We start from the raw sequence: 20,848 nt of genomic DNA on the forward strand, positions 1-20,848 counted from the left end.
AAGGGTGAATAAATCTGGAAAGCTAATGTACAATATGAGTACTATAGCTAATATACTGGAAACTTGCTAAGAGAATAGATTTTAGGCACTCTTATCACAAGAAAGAGAGAGAGAAAGGAAGGAGGAAGGAAAGGGAGGAAAGAAAGGCAGGTAGCTATGCGGGGTGAGGGATTTACTTGGCTGTAGTAATAACTTCACCATATTCATGAATATCAAAACATCAAGGCCAGGCGCAGTAGCTCACACCTGTAATCCCAGCACTCTGGGAGGCTGAGGCGGGTGGATCACCTGAGGTCAGGAGTTCGAGACCAGCCTGGTCAACATGATAAAACCCCTTCTCTACTAAAAATACAAAAATTAGCCAGGTGTGGTGACACATGCGCCTGTAATCTCAGCTACTTGGGAGGCTGAGGCAGGAGAATTGCTTGAACCGGGAGGCAGAGGTTGCAGTGAGCTGAGATTGCGCCACTGCATTCCAGCCTAGGCGACAGAGCAAGACTCCATCTGAAAAACAACAACAAAATCATATTGTACACATTACATATGTAAAATACAATAAAATAAAAAGTGTTCTACCAAAAAAAAGAAAGAGAGAGAAAAGAGTTTCGGGTGTTGGGAGGGTGCTTACCAACGCACAGGCCCATGGTGCCACTGGTGAAGCATGTCCCAAGACTGACCGTGGTTCATAAGCTTTTCCTTGTCACTCTCTTGCTTCTCTCAGGACAGAACCCTGACTACACCTGGTGTGTCCAGTGGGGTTATCCTAAAAAGCTCCGTCATCCGGCATTCTCCAGTGGACACCTGGGGAGGCCAAAAGTGTCTCTGAATTCACCCAAGCTCTGTCTGTTTTCCTGCCCTTGGGGTCTAGCTGCTACTGGGTAAGCAACTGCTGAGGAAGAAAAGGCATAAAGAAAAGGCATTTTGAAATATCAGGACATGAATAAAGCCAAAAGTCATGCTCAGTTCAATATCCACCACAGCCAAACTGCCGCTGAGTACTAGGGAAGCATTTAAGTAGAGCAGTTTTGTCCTTTTGTGATCTCCTTAAATGGTAGCTTTACTGCATTGACATTTGTATTTATTTTTTCCTTCATGACCTAACTCCCACTCACTGCCCTACCCGGGCTTATCTCTTGCCACCAACTCCAGACACACTGAACTGCTGGAATTTTCCAAAGACACCCTCTCCTCTCCCTGTCCTGACCCCATGGGCAACACCTACTTACTCAGTAAGACTCAGCTCCAAAGAAACATCCCCAGAAAGCTTTTCCTAACCGTTAACCACCAAGCCATGTTAGACGCCCCTGCTACGTCCTCCTTCGGTGCGCTGTGCCCAACACCTCAGCCACATGAAATTGCCTGCTTTTCTGCCTTCACCAGGAGGCTTTTTGACAAGGAGCCCTCTAAAGGCAGAGACTGACCCTCATTCATTCACCAGCAGCATCTGCAATGTGCTAAGTGGTCAAGAGCATCTGCTTTCATGAATGATTAAATGAACTTCTTTCCTCTGAGCAGTGGTTTGCAGATGAGGAGTAGAGCATGCACTTGTGTGTGCGTGTGTGGGTTTGGGTTTGGCTAGAACAGTGACAAGCACCTGCAGTCTGTGGATTACAGACCACCCGTCTCACTCATGTTGAAAACAGTCTCAAAACGTTTTGGCCAAAAGAAAGATGTATTGGTTCCCATCACACTAGAGAAGAAAGTGCTGAAGGGTGAGTCTGGTCTCACAAATGACTAAAACAAGAGATTCCAACACACTGTATTCTCTCTCTCTCTCTCTCCCTCTCTCCCTCTCCGTCTCTCTTCCTCTCCATCTCTCTTTCCATCTCTTATTTCTGCTCTGGATGAGACAGATGGGCTTTCCCCAAATGTGGAGAGAAAATAGCCAACAGAAACGCTGAGCTCATGCCTTCCTGACTTCACATAAAAAGTCATCTTGTCTTGACCCTAATTTTCTCCTTTAGAAGGGTTCTCTTCTGGCTTGGGTCACATGCCCCCTCACCCCCCAGACCACACTGCATTTATTGTGCTGAGCACTTAGTAGGTCACTCAGTAGGAAAACTCATATCCTTTAATTCAGCAAAAGTCATATCGTTTGTCTTGGGTTTTTGGGGGGTTTTGTTTTGTTTTTGTTTTTGTTTTGAGAGGGAGTCTCTCTCTGCTGCCCAAGCTAGATTGCAATGGCATGATCTCGGCTCACTGCAACCTCCACCTCCCAGGTTCCACCCATCCTCCTGCCTCAGCCCCCAAGTAGCTGGGACTACAGGCGTGTGCCACCGCACCTGGCTAATTTTTGTATTTTTAGTAGAGATTGGGTTTCTCCATGTTGGCCAAGCTGGTCTCAAACTCCTGACTTCAGCCTCCCAAAGTGCTGGGATTACATGTATGAGCCACCCTGCCCGGCCTGTCTTGGTTTTTTGATCTTTAAATAATCTCCCTCTCCTCTCGTTTTCTCTGTTGTCTCACTCTGATATAATTATTGATGGATCTTCTAATTTGCTTATCTTGTTTGCTGCTACTCCTGTCTCAGTGTCCTCTTCTGCTTTGGGGAAGATTTTTTTCAACGTCACCCTTCATATTTAGTTTTACAGTTGTGCCATCTTTGTTTTAATATCCAGGAGGCTCTTTCTTGTTCTCTGAATATTAACTTTTTTATCACCCTCATTCTTACATGTATCTTGATTCTCACCTTTTCTGAGGATATTAACTAAGAGCAAGTAGTGTGTTTTCGACATTTTCTTCTGTTTCCTTCAAGTTACTCTTATTTGGGCTCTGTGTTTCATCTTAGAGGCTTGGCCTCTGATGCTTAGTGATCCCTGGTTATTCATATTTAGACATAAAACACTAAATGTCTCTTGTAAGTTCTCGGTGCTGGTGGGCTTCAAAATAGGGTGACCGTGAGCATTAATTGTATGTGTCAACATGACTGGACTACAGGATACACAGACAATTGGTCAAACATTGTTCTTAGTGTTTTTAGATGAGTTTAACGTTTAAATCAATAAATCGAGTAAAGCAAATTGCCCCTCTGGAATGTGATGGGCCTTATCCAATCTCAGGCCTAAACAGAAAAAAAGTCCGACCCTCCTGCAAGTAAGAGAGAACGCCTCCTGCCTGAGAAGGGGTTCAGAACAGGGACATTGTTTTAATTTTTTCCTGCCTTCAGACTCAAACTGAAATATTGGCTCTTCCTGGGTCCCCAGCCTGCCAGTTTTGGACTGGAACTATACCGTTGGCTCTCCTGGTTCTCAAGCCTTCAGACTAAGACTGGAGTTAAATTGTCGGCTCTGCTGGATCTCCAGCTTGCTAAATGTGGATCTTAGGACTTGTTAGCCTCCATAACTTCATGAGCCAATTCCTTATAGCAAATATCTTTTTATAGATACATCCTATTTTTTTTTTTTTGGTTCTGTTTCTCTGGAGAACCCAGGCTAATACAGATTTTGGTGCCAAGCATGCTTCTAGAGGAACAATGTTTTAAGGTTGAGTTTTCTAAATGATTTCTGGGATATTTGCAATTTTCTCTAATTAGATTTAAAGATGCTCATGACTCTATTTCCAGCAGTAAAGAGTGCACTGATAGTCCACGGCATGCTCTGGCAATAGAGATATGCAAAATATCACCACTGGCTACTTCTAATCAACCACTTACAAGAAGCAAGGCTGTATGTGACTGTATATATGATACTTTAGAACATTTTTGTCAAAATAATGAATATTGTGAGATTGGCCAATGGCTCTTAATGTGGCTGGACAAACTGGTGGGGGTGGGGTAGAATGAGTCCAGGGATTCAAATTCACAGCTCATACACCACATAAGTGACCTAAGAGCTTCTCTGTATGCTGTGAAAGAGACCCTTATTTAGTATAGCAGAACTGAGATTGCTGAAAATCAAACCCAGAATCTCAACCTGCAACTCACTGGATTATGATACAAATTGAACTCCCAGGATCACAAGGTGTCCACTGTTAAAGTGAGGACACTGATGGAGAAGGCATGAATCCTGCAATTTGGAATGGGGACATGAGGCAAGACATTGAATGGAGACATTGAGCCCCTAAATTCTGATGAGTCTTTTCTGAAGTCTTCTTTGAGTGGAAACAGCCTCTCTACCCCCAGTGGAAGCAGCGGCTTCCATACCCCCATCTGAGAGAATTAATCCTGCATGGCCTGAGGAAATTGTAATGACGTCCCTGAGGCAGTTGTCATGCAAGACAATGCTGATTCTTTTCAAGACCCTTCCCATCACCCCTATTTGCTTCTAGACCTATAACCAGACTAAAGTGCCAACAGACCCCTAAAGTTGAGGCACAAAATGTGATCCATGAGTTGGTATTCTATACTCCAAAAGAACTACTTTAGTTATCTAATTTATACAGATAGAAATCTGGGAACATATGTTGGAATGATATTAAAGATGTGGGATAATGGTAGAAGGAGTGTAAAGTGGGATCAGGTCAAATTTATTGATATGGACTCACAAAGCAGAGAGTCTGGATTTAATGTTGTATCTTGGGAAATTAGAAAGGGCTCTAATAGTTTGGTTGAGTGGCTGAAATGTGGACCAGAAGGTGACCTGTAGTGAGCAAGTGGGAAGTGCCACATCTGCCTTGGTTTCACAAAGAGGAAAGGATTCAAAGGTGTAAGGAGATTGGATTGTTATAGTGGATTTGTCATTTAAGACCTGTTCACTCACCAAAACATATAGCTTTCACTACTGTTGTGAGAAATAAATTTGTGAGGCGAGCCCACCATCCTTGAAGAGCTCTGTGATTGCTCTTCTCTGTGGTCCAGACCTGATGGTGGGAGCCACAGCACTAACTCGAAAACCTAAATGGAATGAGAGTAGATTCCAGGGTGGCAGGAGCCAAGGAGCAGCACTCAACCACCAGAGGTAAGATGGGAAGGGTTACCGTACAGGGTCCAGGCAGCAATCAGAATGGTTTGACTTGCACACACCTATGGCATTGGCTCACTGAAGATGATGCTTCTGGAAGCATCTATAGATAACAGATAATAGGCCTATTAAATTCTTACTTTATCTATATAAACAGAAAAGTTCTAAGTCAAGTGAACAAAAGCCTAACCTGAATCATAACAAGAGCATGGCCCCTCAAGCAATTTCCAGCCTTGAGCCAGTTTACAGACCCAGAATCCTTGAATGAAGGGGAGGCCAGGTCCTCTTGAGGAAGAATCCAAGTATACTGCAAAAAAAAGAAAAAAGTTTTTGTTTGTTTTTGAGACGGGGTCTCACTCTGTCACCCAGGCTGGAGTGCAATGACATGATCACAGCTCAATGCAGCCTCGACCTCCTGGGCTCAAGCGATCCTCCCACCTCAGCCTACTAAGTAGCTGGGACCACAGGCAGATATCATCACACCTGGTTAATTTTTTTATTTCAGTTTTTGTAGAGACAAGTTCTCCCTATGTTGTCCTGGCTAGTCTTGAAATTCTGGACTCAAGTGATCCTCCAGCCTCCCAGAGGGCTGGGATTCCAGGCATGGGCCATTGCTCCTGGCCTGCAAAAAATTATGACATTAATCTTTTTTCCAGTCTTACCCAAAGGGACATACAGCTTTTTGCCAGGGCAATTGTGCACTGAGAAGAAGGAAATAATCAAACATTTTAGGGACTACTGAATGCTAATTCTGCAATACCCAAAATGTCACTGGCCCACCAGTCAAAATAGATCAGGTGAAAGTCAGATAATCAATGTCGTTTTAGCTCAAGTCTGTTTCACAGGGAGCCCATTAGGTCTCTGAATCTATCCTGTAATTATTTCCCCAGTTCCAGAATGCGTAATTGAAATAGATATACATATCAGCTGGCAGAATCCCCACATTGGTTCTGTTTACCTGTGGAAAGAGCACTATGATGGTGAGAAAGGCCAAGTTGAAGCCATTAGAACTGGCTCTACCTAGGAAAATAGTAACCAAAAGAAATACTGCATTCCTGGAGGGATTTCTGAGATTAGTGCCACTATCAAGGACTTGAAAGGATGCAGAAGTGGTATTCCCGCCGCATCCCCATTCAACTCACCTATCTGGGCTGGGCAAAAGAAAGATGAATCTCAGAGAGTGACAGTGAATTATCATGCACTTAACCAAGCAGTGATTTCTATTGCAGCTGCTTTATCTGATGTGGTTTCATTGCTCGAACAAATTAACACGTATCTTGGAAACTGGTATGCAGCTATTGATCCAACAGATGCTTTTTTTTCTCCATACCTGTCAATAAGGACCACCTGAAGCAGTTTGCTTTCAGTTTGCCGACAAGACCAGAAACATACCTTCACTGTTCTAGCTCAGGAGTATATCAAGACTCTCCAGCCCTATGTCATAATTTTGTCTGCAGGGATCGTGATCTTCTTTCCCTTGTGCAAGATAACACACTTGCCTTAGTCAGCTCAGGCTGCCATAACAAAATACCGTAGACTGGGTGACGCTAGTGGGGGAAATTTATTTCTCACTGTTCTGGAGTCTGAGTAGTACAAGATCAAGATGCTGACTGATTTGACTCCCAGTAGGGTCTCACTATGGCCTCACGTGGCCTTTCCTTGGTGCATTCATGAAGAGAGAGAGAGGAGAACTCATCTTCCTCTTCCGATTAGGGTGTTAATCCCATCATGACGGCCCAACCCTCATGACCTCTCCTAACCCTAATTAACTTCCAAAGGCCCCATCTCTAAATATCACACTGGGGTGCTGATTAGGGTGCAATATATGAATTTGTGGGGTACACAAACCGTCAACAACACTGTTTCAGGCACTGAAGACATAATGCTGATTGGACTACCAACCAAAAAGTTGCAACTACCCTAGACTTATTGGTAAGAGATCTGTGTGTCAGAGATTGGGAAATAAATTTGACAAAAATTCAGGAGGCTTCTATGTCAGTGAAATTTCTAGGGTTCCAGTGGTGTGGGGCATGTCTAGATATCCTTTCTAAGGTGAAGATTAAGTTGTTGTACCTGGTAAGTTGTTGTAGGCCCAGCCTTCAACCTAAAAAGAGGCATGGTGCCCAGTGGGCTTCTTTAAATTTTGAAGGCAACATATTTCTCATTTGGTGTGTTGCTCCAGCCCATTTACCGAGGGACCCAAAAAGCAGCTGGTTCTGAGTGGGATCCAGAACAACGGGAGGTTCTGCAACAGGCTGCAGTGCCAACTGTTCTGCCACTTGATCGGGCCATGTGAGCCAGCAGATGTGACGGTGCCTGGAGTGTCTGCAGCAGATATGGGTGCTGTTTGGAGCCTTTGGCAGGCCTCTGCCAGTGAATCACAGTGCAGGCCCTTGGGATTTGAAGCAATGCCCTGCAATTCTCTGCTGATCATTATTCTCCTTTTGAAAAACAGCTCTTAGCCTGCTCATGGGCCCTAGTAGAGACTGAATTATTAACCATGGGCCACCAGGTTACCATGTGACCTGAGCTACCATCATGAGCTGGGTGTTATCTAATACATCAAGCCATAAAGTTGGGTGTGCTGCTGATGTGGTTTCATTGCTTGAACAAATTAACACATATCTTGGAACCTGATATGCAGCTACTGTTCCAACAAATGCTTTTTTCTCCATACCTGTCAATAACGACCACCTGAAGTCACGTATACACCACCATCAAATGGGAGTGGTATATATGTAACTAAGTCCATGCAAGTCCTGAAGGCACAAGTAAGTTACATGAAGAAGGGGCTCAAATGCCTGTGGTCCCCCTTCCTACTATAAGATACTGTTTTTCTCTCAGCCTGCACCTATGGCCTCATAGAGAGTATCCAATGACTAGTTGACAGAGGAAGAGAAGAGTTTGACCTGCTGTTTACAGGTGGTTCTCCTGATAGCCAGGCATTGCCTAAAAATGGATAGCTGCAACAGTATAGCCCTTCCATGAGACATCCCTGAAGGACAGTGGTGAAGGACAGCCCTCCCGGGAAGCAGAACTTTGGGCAGTGTACTTGGCTGTGCACTTTTCTTGGAAGGAGAAATAGCCACACATGTGATTATATATCTATTCATGGGTTGTGGCCAATGGTTTGGCTGAATGGTCAGGAAATTGGTAGGAATATGATTGGAAAATTCGTGTCAAGGAAATTTGGGGAAGAGATATGTAGACAGATCTCTCTGAATGAGCAAAGAATGTAAAGATATTTATGTCCCATATGAATGTTCACCAAAGGGTGACCTCAGCAGAGGGTAATAATAAGGTAGACAGGATGACCCATTCTGTGGATACCAGTCAGCCACTTTCCCTAGCCCAATGGGCTCTTGAACAAAGTGTCCATGATGGTAAGGATGAGGGGGTAACACATGGATCTGCAGCATGAACTTCCACTTACCAAGAGCAGCCTGGCCACAGGCTACTGCTGAGTGCTCCATTTTCCAGCAGCAGAGACCAATACTGACATCAGTCACCCCAATATGACATCAATCCCCAGTTAATCAGCCAGCAGGTTGGTGGCAGATTGGTTATATTGTACCCCTTCCATCATGGAAGGGGCAGAGTTTTGTTCTTTAAAAAAAAAAATAGAGACAGTGTCTTCCTCTGTTGCCCAGGCTGATCTTGAACTCCTAGGCTCAAGGGATCCTTCCACCTCAGCCTCCAAAAGTGCTGGGATTACAGGCATGAGCCACCATACCTGGCTGAGAGTTTTATTCTTACTAGACAGAAGCTTACTCTGGATACAGATTTGCCTTCCTGCATGCAATGCTTCTGCCACAACTGCACTCCATGAACTTATGGAATGACTTATCCACCATCATGGTATTCCACACAGCATTACTTCTCATCGAGGAACTCACTTCACAGCAAATGGAGTATAGCAGTGGATCCAAGCTCATGGAATTCACCATCCTGAAGCAGCTCCCTTGCCAGAACAGTAGAATGGACTTTTGAAGACTCAGTTCTTGTGCCAGTTAGGTGGCAATACTCTGCAGGCCTGGGGCAAGGTTCTCCACAAGGCTATATATGTTCTGAATCAGCATCCAATATATGTTGCTATTTCTTCCATAGCCAGGTTTAATGGGTCCAGGAATCAAGGGATGGAAATGGGAGTGGCACCACTCACTATTACCCCTAGTAACCTACTAGCAAAGTTTTTGTTTCCTATTCCAGAGACCATATGATCTAAAGGTCTAGAGGTCTTGATTCCAAAGGAGGGAATGCTTCCAGCAGAAGATACAACAATTCCACTGAACTGGAAGTTAAGATGCCCACCCAGCCACTTTGGGCTCCTCATGCCTCTGAATCAACAAGCAAACAAGGGAGTTACTGTTTTGATTACAGTGAATAATCCTGACTACCACAAGGAAATTGGACTGCCACTCCACAATGGATGGAAGGAAGAGTATGTCTGGAATACAGCAGATTCCTTAGGGCATCTCTTAGTGTTTAAGGTGATGCCTCTTAATCACATATCCTGTGATTAAGGTCAACAGGAAGATACAACAACCCAATCCAGGCAGTTTTACTAATGGTCCAGACCCTTCAGGAATAAAGATCCTGGCCACCCACCAGGTAACGTACCATGACCAGCTCAGGTGCTTGCTGAAGGTAAAAGGAAATACAAAATGTGAGTACTAAAAGAGGGTAGTTATAAATACCAGCTATGATCACATGACCAGCTACAAAAACAAGGACTGTAGGCTGGGCGCAGTGGCTCATGCCTGTAATCCCAGCACTTTGGGAGGCCGAGGAGGGCGGATCACGAGGTCAGGAGATCGAGACCATCCTGGCTAACATGGTGAAACCCTGTCTTTACTAAAAATACAAACATTAGCCGGGCGTGGTGGTGGGCGCCTGTAGTCCCAGCTACTCAGGAGGCTGAGGCAGGAGAATGGCATGAACCCAAGAGGCAGAGCTTGCAGTGAGCTGAGATCGTGCCACTGCACTCCAGCCTGGGTGACAGAGTGAGACTCTGTCTCAAACAAACAAAAAAAAAACAAGGACTGTAATTGCCATGAGTATTTCCTCCTTATTTTGTTATGCATGTGTGAGTATAAAGTAAAGCAAATACCTTTGTTTTCTTCCCTCTCTTATTTCCTTATCATGTAACATATGACGTGTTGACTTTCTGTTACGGTGTTTATGTATTGTTAATTTTACATCATCGTGTTTAAGTTATATGAAGGAGAAGAGTAAACATCACTCAAGGACTTTACCTCCTCTCTGGGAAGGGATTGGTGCATATTGAGTTGTACACATCATGGTTATGTTATGTTAAACAGAATTATGACTGTGTTATTGTCTTCGTTTGGAGGTTAAATATGGCTTAATGAGATGCATATGGGAATCAAGTTAATAAAGGATGGACTCGTGATGGTAACTTTATTTGTTGACTTGCCTGGGCCACAGGTGCACAGATATTTGATGAAACATTATTCTGAGTATTTCTATAAGATAAGCATATGTATTAATCTGCTGGGGCCAGGTGCAGTGGCTCAAGCCTATAATCCCAGCACTTTGGGAGGTCGAGGTGGGTGGATCACCTGAGGTCAGGAGTTTGAGACAAGCCTAGCCAACATGGTAAAACTCCATCTCTACTAAAAATATAAAAATTAGCTGGGCGTGGTGGTGCACACCTGTAATTGCAGCTACTCAGGAGGCTGAGGCAGGAGAATCGTTTAAACCTAGGAGGCTGAGGTTGCAGTGAACGGAGATTGCGCCACTGCACTCCAGCCTGGGCACCAGAGCGAGACTCTGTTTCAAAAAAAAAAAAAAAAAAAAAAAAACCACTATCTCATGGACGACTTATGGGTGTGAGGTCTCTTTTGGGGGTGATGAAATATTCTGAAATTGATTGTGATTATGGATGTGCGTACCAAAAACCATTGAATTGTGCACTTTAAATAGGCGAATTGTGGATATATAAATTACGTATCTATAAAGCTGTTATTTTTTTAAAAAGACTTCATGGAGCTGTAGTCTTTGACAGTACCAAGGATCGAAGCTCTATATACTAAGTTCAAACATGGATCGTGAATGGGGAGGTAGATTAATGAATCTGTAAGAAAATAAATATTCAAAATATGTTTTAAAATTCATCATAGCTCCCAAGAAAAGAACAACTAAGCATTTCTACAGGTTTTTGTGCTGTAATTCAAAACAAATATTTAGGTCTGAAAGTGTGAACTCATAAAAGATAAATCAACTCGGGTGAGGCAATTTCATACAATCCATCGATTTAAAATTATAAAATTTAGGGGGCTTAAGTAAGTTCACTTTAGATGCTTGTGACTTGAACAGCTGTCAAAATAGCATTTTGTGGTGGATACTTTTTCATAAACTTTGTTGAAGGATGTTTTCAGATATTTCTGTGGATGCCAGCTGTTAGGTTTAGGGGAAAAGCATCTTGTAATTTGGGGACACGTCAAAGCCAGAAGCCGCATTCAGTTTATATTTCTGCATCAATTAAATTGCAGTCGGGAAGTAGAAAAGTGTCCAGGAAAATTTCAATCAGGTACCAGAAATCCACAAGGATAGTGTTGTTCAGCAACCACTTTGTGGATACAATGAAGGGAAATGACCCACTAGATGAACAACATCTGGGGCTATCCAAATGCATTACTCCAGATCTGGTCAGTTTTAATGTCATGAGAGTGATGATACCATCATTTTAAAATACATTTCAGTTTAAGTGCCAAACGGAGTTGCAAACAGTATAATTCTGTGTGGCATGGAACATTTGTTCTCCTAACATCCTGGAGAGTAATACTTGTTTTTCAGTTTGTGTTTTTATGGCTGGCTGATACTGTGCTCTTACTTTTTAGGCCAAAACCTCATCCCTCAAGAAACAAAAACAAAATCCCCCAAACCCAGCAATTAACAGACCAGCTGGCCCTGTGTCTAAGAGAAAGCGGACTGAGATAGACTCACATGACCTGACTTCCTGTAGGTGGCATATTTGCTATGTATGCGAGCTTAATCTCATCACAAGATCTCTGACCTTCAATTTCCCTATTTATTAAATGGGTACAAGGGTGACAGTCTATCTTGACTCACAAGGTCAGGGCAAAGAGCAATAAGATAATGAGTGTGGATGTGATTTATCAACTACAAATTATTAGAAGTGTAAAATAGCATTCCAAGTGGCAGGGATACATAGGAGAAAAAGAAAAAAAAAAGAGGAGAAATAATAAGTGGGAACTTCCCAAGGAAAGAAATTTTTACCTCTAATTCTAACAATTTTAAGATAAAAGGGATGCTTAAGTAGTACATACTAGGAAAACTTTTGATGCATGGTTTCTGTATTAAATATCTACTGACATTGCCTCACCCATCCTCTTTCTCTCTGTCTCTCTCTCTCACACGCACACACACACAGAGTTCCCACAATCCATGTTGCTTCATAATCCCCCCTCAAATGCTACTCTGTGGAGATAATTCAATCACAGCCACAATAACTAAGTCAATTTATAGAAAATACAGTAGAAAATAATTCTACTTACCCAGTTCTGAACCGCCTTGCACTGTTCTGTGTGGCACCTTTCCAAGGACCTGTTAAAAAACTGAGGTGTTTCCTGTTTGCCAAGAGTTGAGGCATCTCAACAGTGTGAGAAAACATTATTCTGGTCAATAATTGGCACAGTGATCAGGATATCAAGTGAGGAGTTTCCTAGGCCTTGGAGACATGGCTTCCCAGTTTCAAATTAGGTGGTAGAGAACTTATCTCAAATTTTGCAGAGACACAGAAAAAAATGGATTTATCAATTACTATCATTACCAAGCAAGAATTATATTAAATTCTCATTTGTCTCTAGGTAATGAAACTTTGATGCCTTCAACAATGGTGGAATTATTTAATTGGCCAAACTGGTCCCTGGATAACATCCTTCAGGAAACAGAAGAAAATGATGGCATGGTGATAGTCTGTGTCTGCTGCTGGAGCCAAGAGTGAGTTAGTCACACTACAGATGGGAGGGCTGGAGCCAGGGTACAGCCAGCCAGGGAGAATGCCAGTGGCCCTTGGATGTAAAGGACCCATGCTCTCCTGAGAAAACCCAGTAGCCAAAGATATAGCTCAGCTATATGGGATGGGAGAAGAAGATCAGAAGACAACAAAATTGGCCAGGCGCAGTGGCTCACGCCTGTAATCCTAGCACTGTGGGAGGCCGAGCCAGGCAGATCACTTGAGGTCAGGAGTTCAAGACCAGCCTGGCCAACATTGTGAAACCCCATCTCTACTAAGAATACAAAAATTAGCCAGGTATGGTGGTGTGCACCTATAATCCCAGCTACTCAGGAGGCTGAGGCAGGAGAATTGCTTGAACCTGGGAGGCTGAGGTTGCAGTAAGCTGAGATGGCACCACTGCATGCCTGCCAGGGCAAAAGAGCGAGACTCTGTCTCAAAAAAAAAAAAAAAAAGACAAAATTAATGGAATAAAATATTAGTATTAGGTTGGTGCAGAAGTAATTGCAGTTTTTGCCATTACTTTAATGGCAAAATATCCTTATTTCAATAGTATACTTATTCAAATATAAGATACCTAAGATATTTTCAATATCTTATTCAAACACGATGTTTTGCCATTACTTTTAATGACAAAAATCGCCATTACTTTTACACCAACCTAATAGCAACTGGAGGTGTCTGAATTCTAACTCTTCCAATCTCACTGACAACTCAAACTCCGTTGCCTTCTCCCTGCTACTTTCCCCCACTATTGCTACCTTTGATCTGAACAAGATTTCAGCAGGACAAAATGTCACAAACAGGGACAAGGGATCTCCCACATGATGTTATTTCGGGGGGCTCCTTAAACCTTTTATGGAGACTTTGTGTAGTAGTTGAGAAAAGAACTACACGCTTTCAAATCTGACCTTCCTCGTTTCCACTTACTACCTGGATGATCTTGAGCAAGTCATTTAACCTCCCCAGCTTTACCTTCCTCAGCAACCAATAGGAGTCTACAAGCAACAGTATTCATCTTAGAAATTGTATGTGAACTTTAAATGAAATAATGTGTAATGTATAAGGCAAGTACCTCAAACATGTTAAGGATGTTTTATTTTATTTTATTTTATTTTATTTTATTTTATTTTATTTTATTTTGAGACGGAGTTTCACTCTGTTGCCCAGGCTGGAGTGCAGTGGCACGATTTCGGCTCACTGCAACATCTGCCTCCCGGATTCAAGCATTTCTCCTGCCTCAGTATCTTGAGTAGCTGGGCTTACAGGCATGAACCACCACGCCTGGCTAATTCTGTATTTTTAGTAGAGACAGTGTTTCATCATGCTGGCCAGGCTGGTCTCGAACTCCTGACTTCAAATAATCCGCCCGCCTCAGCCTCCCAAAGTGCTGGGATTACAGGTGTGAGCCACTGCACCCTGCCAATAATTATTATTGTATTGCTCTTGCATTTACTAACAGGCTTTGTACTGGGGATTTTTTTTTTTTTTTTTCAGGAAAAAAAAATTTAAATAGGGTGTTGTGAAAGAGTCATGGTTTTCGAAGTTTCAAGAGAAGTGTTTTATTAAAAGAGGGGAAGAAATCAATGTTACCTTTGTCAAGAGAGTTCTGTATCTTAAACAATCAGCTTCTTGTTCATCATCAAGTTCAATAAAAAGTGCACAAAGTCCTAGAGACCTGATAATAATGAAGAATATTCACAGTCTTCTTCCGAAGGCTCCTTTTAATCATTGACTTTTATATCTGGGTGGTCTTACAATGAGCTGCTTTTGTTGTTTTTATATCTCTTGCATTCTCAATCTGGGATAAATGAGGAAAACTTCTAAATTAAAACATTTGCTGCAAGAGTTGTCCTTCTTTTACGTTCTGGTTTTGATAATGAGGCACTAATATTCTGGAGAAATCTTTCATAAACTGAGTATTGTTTTTAAATCTGCTTATTTACGTTTCTCGTGAAACTTTCTGTGATATGCTCTGTTCAGGAGGAAACATCTGTCTTTGGGGTTTTCCTCACCGTGAGGCAGTTTACTACAGGGCATGGCATGTCTGGGTGCCCAGAGATAACTCTCCAACATGGGCAGGCCCGGGAACACGTGTTCACAGTGACAGACACGGCCGTATCCCCAAGTACATGCTCATGTGCTCATTTGCAGAAAACACACAGAGGTGTGGTCCATGTCAAAATGTGTCCAGAGGTTCCAAAGAATGTGTCTGCTAGTGACAAGAGGCACAGCTGTTGCTAGGACAGAGCCTTCAATACTTAAGTGGCATTGTAGCACTGGGTGCTCTTATGAAAAGCGAGCTCAGGTCCTTTGAGGAATATGTACTATGGAAAGTTCCAGTGAATTGGAATATTAACTTTCCATTAACGTGTCTCATTTTCCTGGAATTCCTATGTGAGAATTCTCTGTTTTGTTTGCACAACCCCAGGCTTCACATATCGAATTAGTAAATGAACTATCTACTTTTAAAGATCTAGGGTATCTCACAGAGGCTATGGATTTTAGGCAAAAGAAGAACTATAAAGACGGCTGTCCCTAAAACCAGGCAAACTTTGGGAAACTCATACTCACTCACCAAATTTTGCCCAAACTCATATTCATTAGCTATTTCTTTTTTTTTTTTTTTTTTTTTTTTGACATGGGGTCTTGCTCTGTCACCCAGGCTAGGGTGCTGTGGCATGATCTCGGCTCACTACAACCTCCACCTCCTGGGTTCAAGTGATTCTCCTGCCTCAGCCTCCTGAGTAGCTGGGCTTACAGGTGTGTGCCACCATGCCCGGCTAATTTTTTTGTATTTTTAGTAGAGACAGTGTTTCGCTCTGTTGGCCAGGCTGGTCTTGAACTCCTGAGCTTGTGATCGGCCTGCCTCGGCCTCCCGAGTAGCTGGGATTACAGGCATGTGCCATCGTGCCCGACCTCATTAGCTATTTCTACATGTATGCATGTTGTTGGTCATTCATTGAATTAGGTGATCAAAACTTTACAGTATTATTTTCCAACTCCCTAATAAACTGGGGCGGTACTTGATAAAGAATTAAATGATGCTTTCTACTTTTAAAATGCTGGAGCTGGCCCCTACAGGTTCATGAGAGCCAATTGTGTGTATCGCTTCCCAACTCCACATTTGGTGTTGTCATGTTGATAGCTTAAAATCAGCTACGGTGGAAGTTTACACTATGGGAATAGGCATTTGCTACAAATCAGGGATTAATTTTCCCAGGCAGCTGGATGTGAAGCATTCACAGGCACCCCGCTTGGAAAGCTGATGTCATTTGGTGCATGTTTGCCACAATGAGGCTTTCTGGACAGCCTGGACCCAGGCTGGACTTTCTTGCTGAATCAAGTTCTGTGTAAAGATTCAAGAGCCACTTGGGATGTAGAAACCGCCAAGTCTTAAGAGTTAAAATGTCAAGGCTGCCTAATGAAGAAAAACTACCAGGGTGAGGTTTGGGTTGTTTCTTTCCTCTATGTATGTGGGTTTTTTTTTTTTTTTTTTTTAACTTAAGACTTGGCTTTTATACTTTTTCCTGTTAGATTTTATTTCTTGAATTCAACTCATTTTTCCAGATATTTTCAATATCTTATTTGAATCGTGATTCTGTACTTGGTAAACCATAAACCCCATTAGCAACATAAACTATTTGCCAGGTACAGCGGCTCATGCCTGTAATCCCAGCACTTTGGGAACTCAAGGCAGAAGGATTGTTTGAGGCCAGGAGTTCGAGACTAGCCTGGTCAATATAGTGAGACTTTGTCATCTCTACAAAAGTAAAAAAAATTTTTAAAACATAAACTCGCTGGCCGTGGTGGCTCACGCCTGTAATCCCAGCACTTTGGGAGGCTGAGGTAAGTGGATCACTTGAGGCCAGGAGATTGAGACTATCCTGGCCAACCTGGCGAAACCCCATCTCTACTACAAATACAAAAAAAAAAAAAAAAAAATTAGCTGGGGAAGGTGACACATGCCTGTAATCCCAGCTACTTGGGAGGCTGAGGCATGAGAATTGCTGGAACCCGGGAGGCGGAGGTTGCAGTGAGCCAAGATCATGCCACTGCACTCCAGCCCAGGTGACAGAGCAAGACTCTGTCTCAAACAAAAAAAAAAAAGAAAGAAAGAAAGAAAAGAAAAAAGAAAAAAACAAACTATTGCTAATATTTTTAAACAAATTAGACAAATATGCCATGATTATTCACACCTGTGTTATTGATCATAGTGTTGGAAAGAACAGTCTCTGGGATTGGGTTTTTTCCATGCAGACTTGGAGGCAGATGGTTAATTTAAAAAATGATCCAAGGAAACCAGAGCAAGAGCACAGGTGGAGTGGTTGGTGGGGGAAGAAGGAAAAGGTCATGAAGGGTACCTAGTAGAGCTTATTGTCCTTATCCCTGTGGGTCAATCCTGATGGGGACTCTGAGCACCTCTGTAGATGGTGCACACCTGCCCCTCTGAAGTAGAGATCCTGCACCATTTATCCACTGACTCCTTTCCCCTACTGGTGAGTGTTGCCCCTGAGGACGGTAACTCCCTTGCATTTCCAGGCAGCGAGGCAACTTCCCAGGCATCATCTGAGAAAGCTGGTGGAGAAAAGCCAGGAACTCTGCCTGCACTTGAGGTGAACCAACATTGACGTGCACTGAAATTGTCCACCACAGCCACAGCTGAAGCAGAGGCGGGCTGAGAGGGGGTGGCTCAGGGCATCGTAACATCTGCTATGGACAGAACTGAGGGATGGATTTTAGGAGATGTTCATTAACTCAATTAAGTATTTATGTATTAACCAATTAGATGAAACATCTACTAAACGTGTTATTTCCAGACACTATTGTAGGTACTAAGGACACAGCAGTAAAGTCTCTGCCTTCAATGAGCTCATATTCTAGTAGAAGACAGATTCTTAAAATTAATAATAATATAATGTTGGTAGGTGTTTGTGGTAGAAAAAATATTTAAATAAGAAAGGCAAAGGATTAGGAGGTGGTGAATGTGGAGTAGGGACAGAGAGTGTTATTTTAGGAAGAGTAGTCAGTGAGGGCTGCTTGGATGAGGGGCCATTTGAGCACAATCTTGAATGAAGTGAGCGAGAGGAGCATGTAGGCGGACAGTGGCGGAGTCAGCAGTACTGCTTTCCAGACCCAGAGAAAATTCTGTACAAAGATCTGGAGTCAGGAACAACCCTGCTATGTTAAAGGATTAGGGCCAGACACAGTTAAGCACAGAGATCCAGTGGCAAGTGAAAGAGACATGCTCCCTGCCCTGTAGAGCGTAGAGTCTACTGGGGCGACTGCCATTAACTTCATAAACAATCACACAGATCAAAGCAAATTTATACAGTGTGGTAAAGGCATAATCGAATTTGTGTTTCTTAATGATTACATGTCTGCTATGAGCAGAGGGACTGAAGAGGGTCGATGTTTGGTGTCTGTCTCTCATTCAACACTGTTCATTGCTTTCTCCTTTACTTCTCACTATAAATAACCGGACATAGCCCTGGATGCTCGGTATGCTTCATGACAATCTGCTTCCTGGCATGTTTTCAAGAAACACATTGATTTGTAAAAACTGGAACTACTGAATTTCTATGTGCACCAGAAGACAGAGGTCCTCTTTCCTTGCCTAACACAGCCATGGCTTGTGGTCCCAAGAAGCATCTGAAGCTGGTAGCAGCTCCAAAGCACTGGATGCTGGATAAATTGACTGGTGTGTTTGCTCCTCATCCATTCACTGGTACCCACAAGTTGAGAGAGTGTCTCCCCCTCATCATTTTCCTAAGGATCAGACTTAAATATGCCCTGACAGGAGATGAAGTAAAGAACATTTGCATGCAGCAGTTCATTAAGACCGATGGCAAGGTTTGAACTGATATAACCTACCCTGCTGGATTCATGGATGTCATCAGCATTGACAAGAGAGAATTTCCATCTGATCTATGACACCAAGGATCGCTTTGCTGTACATCATATTACACCTGAGGAGGCCAAGTACGAGTTGTGCAAAGTGAGAAAAATCTTTGTGGGCACAAAAGGAATCCCTCATCTGGTGATTCATGATGCTCTCACTCTCCGCTACCCTGACCCCTCATTGAGGTGAATGATACCATTCAGATTGATTTGGAGACCGGCAAGAGTATTGATTTCATCAAGTTCGACACTGGTTACCTGTGTATGGTGACTGGAGGTGCTAACCTGGGAAGAATTGGTGTGATCATCAACTGAGAGAAGCACCCTGGATCTTTTGACGTGGTTCGTGTGAAAGATGCCAATGTCAACAGCTTTGCCACTCAACTTTCCAACATTTTTGTTATTGGCAAGAGCAATAAACCACGGATTTCTCTTTCCTGAGGAAAGGATATCCGCCTCACCATTGCTGAAGAGAGAGACAAAGACTGGCGGCCGAATCGAGCGGTGGGTGGAATGGTCCCTGGGTGACATGTTAGATCTTTGTATGTAATTAAAAGCAATGTGGCACGATAAAAAAAAAAAAAAAAAAAAAAAAGCTGAGCGCTGTGGCTCACACCTGTAATCCCAGCACTTCGGGAGGCCAAGGCGGGTGAATCACCTGAGGTCGGGGATTCGAGTCTGGCCTGACCAACATGCAGAAACCCCATCTCTACTAAAAATACAAAATTCGCTGGGCGGGGTTGCACATGCCTGTAATCCCAGCTACTTGGGAGTCTGAGGCAGGAGTATTGCTTGAACCCAGGGGGCAGAGGTTGCAGTGAGCCAAGATCGTTCCATTGCACTCCAGCCTGGACAACAAGCGTGAAACTCCGTCTAAAAAAAAATAAAAAAACTGGAACTATTTGTACCCTATCCTCTATGCCTGCACAGAAAAACTGAAGGGAACTTAACCTGAAATTCATCTATTAATAGTACTGATTTCCACTGCCATGCCAAAGAGTAAGTAAAGAGTCAAGAGCCAGTATGGAATAGAGGAAAGAGCATAGACTTGGACTTAAATCCACCTAGGCTCCAATTCCAGCTCTGATAATGATTAACTACATAGCTTTAAACAAATGATTTTACCCCTCTAAGCCTCATCTTTAAAAGGGGGATAATAATGCCTACCCTGGAGCATTACAAAGATGAAATCAGATCATGTATATAAAGCATCTGATTCACAACAGAGGCCAAAAATGGATTATTATATTAATCACATCAGAGAGAATCCTAACTAATCTAAAACACTGTGATATATGTGGGTTTTTTCTGAACCACAAAAAAATGTTAAAATGGCCCATGCAAAATTGAAACAAGTAAACAAATAAACTGAAAGGAGCTTGTAAATAATTGGACAAACTTGTTTAGTCCAATTATCCCAAGACACATATTTAGTGTCCATGAGAAACTGCTGGGGGTGGAATGAAAGGGGTATGGCGGAAGGTCAAAGTCAACTGCCTGTGGATGATTTCCTGGAAAAGTGTTTCTTTCCAGATCTCTTGTTTAGAGAGAGGTCAGACTGACCATGAGACACAGATGCTGAAGCCTCAAACATAGAAATAAGGTTCTACGAGGTCCAACCCAGAAAGAGAAATGCATTTTGATGATCCAGCAAGAAATTCTTATTAGTGCGAGAACTCTTGCCCACCATCTGCCAAGGCAGGCTATAATGGCATTGTTGACTCCCACACAGCAAGCAGAGCCTTAATCATGTTTTACTAGGCCTCACAGATCACAGGAGCAGGCATGCCCTCTTAGCCCCAGGCCTGGCACCACCCATGCAAGGTAAGTAGTTTACAGGTGTGTCTGGGTCTACTTCAGGTCGGTCAGTTTAAGACAGCTACACAGGACCTTAACCCAGAGAAGGAGGTCAGCCCCAGGCAGAAGCTCCCACACCAAGGAAGAAAAAGCTGGGCACCAGCTTTTTCACTGTCTCCTGGGCACCAAACTAAATTATGTTTAGACTAGACTGGAAGCAATGACAACAAATCCAAAAGAAAAGTGAAAA

The 20,848-nt window shown here is 43.0% G+C and overlaps 1 pseudogene; it reads left to right on the plus strand.

Annotated features, from left to right (window-relative positions):
- Positions 1-18,528: 18,528 nt before the first annotated feature.
- Positions 18,529-19,289, plus strand: LOC129462440 (small ribosomal subunit protein eS4, X isoform-like; annotated as a pseudogene).
- Positions 19,290-20,848: the final 1,559 nt, after the last annotated feature.

The sequence above is a fragment of the Symphalangus syndactylus genome, chromosome 2 (assembly GCF_028878055.3).
Source record: "Symphalangus syndactylus isolate Jambi chromosome 2, NHGRI_mSymSyn1-v2.1_pri, whole genome shotgun sequence".
NCBI classification, from domain to species: domain Eukaryota; kingdom Metazoa; phylum Chordata; class Mammalia; order Primates; family Hylobatidae; genus Symphalangus; species Symphalangus syndactylus.